This window comes from Solanum pennellii, chromosome 4 (genome assembly GCF_001406875.1).
Source record: "Solanum pennellii chromosome 4, SPENNV200".
In the NCBI taxonomy this organism is placed as follows: Eukaryota; Viridiplantae; Streptophyta; class Magnoliopsida; order Solanales; family Solanaceae; genus Solanum; species Solanum pennellii.
This window is the reverse complement of record NC_028640.1, coordinates 67,363,619-67,368,311: the sequence shown is the minus strand read 5'-3', so window position 1 is coordinate 67,368,311 and position 4,693 is coordinate 67,363,619. Positions and strand designations below refer to the sequence as shown.

The window sequence follows — 4,693 nt, the reverse complement described above, 5'->3', positions numbered from 1 at the left end:
ATAAAAGGATAAGAAAGAGGAAGATGTCCCTCAAGTGGGAAAAATGTCAGATTCAGATGATGAAGAAACCGCCTCTAAGAGGAACAAAGATACTGAGTGACATTTATCAGATATGTAACTTTGTTGGTGTTGAGCCAGAAAATTATGAATAAGCTATAAAGCATGATGTTTGGAAGAAAGCAATGGAAGAAGAAATTCGGATGATTGAAAAAAATAATATTTGGGTGCTTGTTGCTATACCCTGAGAAAGAGAAGTTGTAAGTATAAAATGGATTTACAAAATCAAACTCAATCAGGAAGGAGATATTCAAAAGTAAAAAAGCAAGGTTGACTGCCAGAGGCTTCACGCAAAAATTAGGTATTGATTTTAAGAAACTTTCTCTCCAGTTGGTCGCCTTGAGACAATTAGAACTGTAATTGTTGTTGCGCACAAAAGAAATGTAAGATATTTAAACTTGATGTTAGATCTGCATTTCTTAATAGAAATCTTGATAAAAAAATTTTGTTGAGCAACCTTGAGGATTTTTTGTTCAAGGGGGAGAAGAGAAGGTGTACAGGCTAAAAAAAACTCTTTACGGGATGAAGCAAACTCCAAGAGACTGGTACAATGAAATTGATAAATACTTTCTGAAAAATAATATTCAAAGAAGCAAATGTGAAGCCACTTTGTATGTGAATAAAGAACATGACAACATTATCATTGTTTGTCTCTATGTGGATGATCTGCTCTTTACAGGAAATGAAGTGAAGATGGTGCAAAAGTTCAAGCAAGATATGATGCAAGCCTATGAAATGAGTGATCTTGGGTTGCTAAATTATTTCTTGGGCATCAAAGTTTCTCATGTGAAGGAAGGAATTTTTATTTCTCAAAAGAAGTATACTGAAAGTATTCTTCAAAAATTCAAAATGATGGATTGCAGGTTTGTGGTCATACCATTAGTAGCAAATGAGAAGTTCAGAAAAAGATGATGGAGAAAAGAAAGCTAATAGCTCACTTTATAGGAGCTTGATTGGAAGTTTGTTATATCTTACTTCAACAAGGTCAGATATTATGTTTGCTTCTAGTTTATTATCCATATTCATGCAAGAACCAAACCAAGTGCACTATAGAGCTACAAAGCGTGTTCTACGCTACTTGCAAGGAACAATGGATTATGGGATAATGTTTTAATTTGGTGGAGATTTGAACTTAATTGGTTATTCTGATAGTGATTGGGCTGGTAATTGACATGAAAAGTACTTCTAGTTATGCTTTCTTGTTTGAATCAAGTATTTGTTCTTGGTTATCAAAAAAGCAAAGTGTTGTTGCTCAATCCACTGCCGAAGTAGAATATGTTTTAGCAACTAAGACTACTTTTCAAGCTATTTGGTTTAGGAGAAAATTTGAAGACATTGGTGAAAAACAAAAAAGAGGGAATGTTCTATATTGTGATAACAAATCAGCAATTGCAATTGCCAAGAATCCAGTCAGCCAACCCCCCCCACCAACCTTTGTTCGAAACCTCATAGACTCACTTATACTATACTAAGGTCATGTTGCCCCTGAACTTATTTTATAAATAATTTTCTACCTCACATTAATCTGCATATGAAAATTCAATAAATTTGACCTACTATTGACAAAATAAAATAATAATAATAGTAAAAAAAAAGAGACAATGAATTGTGCTAAAAAAGATTATGTTAGAAGGAAATGCACTTACCCCATTTGTATTGGCACAACTCAAAGTAAAGTTCTATGTGATCGACACAAGCATCTCATAGATTGATTTTCCTGTAACAAAAAAATCATCTCATAAGCTATTGACACAAAATTACAATTTTTATTTTACATAAGAGATCAAAATCTTAAACATAAATCAAACATCATAAACTATATTATAAGTAAGAAGCAAGGAAAAAAATAGAAAATAACTTAAAAGAACATACAATGTAGCATCAGAATGGATAATATTCGGGTGCTCTCTATCAAACTCATAATAAAATAGAATGTAAAAGATAAGGAGATATACATATATGAAATGAAAAGACAAGGATCACAGTGGAGAATGTAAAGAGATATCAGTTTTTTTAGAAGATTATTAATGAATAATTGTCTTTTTAATGTATTTATTTTATGTAAAAATATATATTTTAAGTACAATATGATATGATTATTATTTAATATTTTGTTAATTAAATATTTTTATTTAATATAGGGGTAAAATATTAATCCAACATTATACTTTAATGCTTCTCACTTATAATAATATATAATATGATATATGATATGATGATATGATTGGCAAGAAAATTGCTATTTAATTTCCACTCTTTACATTCCTTTATTTACTTTCAGTTGTTTTTGTATAGATTTATTTCATTTGGTCTGTGCTTGAATATAATTAACATGGAAAGATATTTAAAATGTTAAAATATCTTATAAGGTAAAAATCATAAGTTCAGAATACCAACTATTGANACCAACTTTTGACTTTTAGCTTATTTTATATTTTTATGGCATAAAAATAAGTATTTAAGAACACACTTGGATTGACTTATTTTAAGTGATTGACTAAATGTAAAAATTGCTTGTAACTCCTTAGTTTTAAGTCAATAACCATAAGTTAAAATTTCTAATTTATTTTACTTTTAATTTATAAGTCAATGCAAGCACAGTGGAGTGGCAAACAAGTATAGTAACAAAGAAGAAAGGAGATCCATCCATCTTCTTTGTAAGGTTAGAGTTCAATTTCTTTATTTTTTGAATTTGGTGATGTAGGGTTTTGCTTCTAAATTATATCCAGCCCAATTTTGATCATGTTAGCTTGGCGTCTTTTATATTTCAACTTTTAGAAATACTTGCAAGAAGTGCCAAGTGTTGTCGATTGATCTTGATGGAAAGAGTCAATACATTAATTAGTTATGCCGAGTTTGGTTATACCATATGTGCTGGTGATTTTAATACATAAATAACTCACCAACTAACCTGCAAAATTGTTGTATATGCTAAGCTGAGATGTAGAGGAAAGCAGAAAGGAAATCATTGATTGGCTAATGAAAAATCTAGAGAAGCATTACCAGTTTTTTACTTGTCTTGTATGAAAAATAGTTCCGGGTCTGACCCCTGAACAAAGAATTCTCCTTCATCTTTCAAGGATCGAGAATTTCAACTGTTGCTAGCCCAGTTAATGGCTTATTCCTAAAGCAAAATTTTTTTTGTGGATACGGTGTCCGCTNTGATCTTGATGGAAAGAGTCAACACATTAATTAGTTATGCCGAGTTTGGTTATTCCATCTTTTGCCTTACATAAATAATACATATATCTTCTTCTCAACTTATACATTTAAACCAGTAGTCAAATACAGTACGTGATGTGCTGGTGATTTTAATACATAAATAACTCACCAACTAACCTGCAAAATTGTTGTATATGCTAAGCTGAGATGTAGAGGAAAGCAGAAAGGGAATCATTGATTGGCTAATGAAAAATCTAGAGAAGCATTACCAGTTTTTTACTTGTCTTGTATGAAAAATAGTTCCGGGTGTGACCCCTGAACAAAGAATTCTCCTTCATCTTTCAAGGATCGAGAATTTCAACTGTGTTGCTAGCCCAGTTAATGGCTTATTCCTAATGCAAGAATTTTTTTGTGAATACGGTGTCCGCTTGAGTTTGTGAATCTTTCCACCAAAGCGTTCCGGCCTCTGCCTCCTGAGCCTTTTGCGACTGAGCACTTCTTATGTGACTATAATCATAAATTCAGATTGGGGTTTGACCAGTTGACTCAGGATGATAAGGTTGTTCAGATTCAAGTATACTGTGATGTTCGGGCACAGGGATAGGGCTATTACCTTCATATGTCTGTTTATGTCTATTCCTCATGCGATAACTCATGGAAGAAGCTACAGTTCCCTTCCACTTTTACCTCAAGTTTTCATTATTACATCACATATCTCAATGGGGTTTATTATTGGATTTGTAGGGTTCTCAATAATAATATATGCAAGATTCATTCATTTTCCATGGCCAACAAACAATTTGGGGAGATGCAATTAGGCCAAGGTAAACACTGGGTGAGGCTTACATCGCGTGGCGACTCGCTTGCAATGTTAGTTAGTTATAAGTGTATGACATCCATATATGAAATGAAACAAGAGGTAAGCTGGTGCAAAATGTTTACTGTTCAACCTTTATAGATGCTGCTCATTTGCCTAAAAGTATATGGGAGAATGATAAGATTGTTTTTGAACTGACAAAAACTTCACAACTGGTTCTATATGACCCTACAACAAGTCAAGTTACAGATCTTGGAATTATTGGCAGTTGTGTTTTCAATTATCAGGAGAGCCCAGCTCTAATTACGAAAGGAAATGAGTCTCAAGACCAGGATAATACTGATCGAGCAAATGAAGTAGTACAACTATTAGGTGGATCAATGATGTCAAGTATTGAAAACCAATTCCCCCCTCCCCCTTGATCTTTCATTTTATTAGCTGGATGAACCTTTTAGTATTAGGTCACTGGATTCTACTCATTCATCATGTCCCGTTTATACTTTGGTCATTGATACGAACATAAAGTTTATTTGTTTTTAGTGTTTTGCTCACATTTGACTACTTGCTAAATTGTTGGCTAAATGTGTATTATTTTATCAAAATAAGCTTTAAGAAAGCGTCAACTTTGAAATATTGTAGGAATATAGTAAGCATTCA

General features: G+C 32.4%; 1 pseudogene; it reads left to right on the top strand.

Annotated features, from left to right (window-relative positions):
* LOC107016967 overlaps positions 1-4,458 on the top strand; it is an 8,686-nt pseudogene extending 4,228 nt beyond the window's left edge.
* Positions 4,459-4,693: the final 235 nt, after the last annotated feature.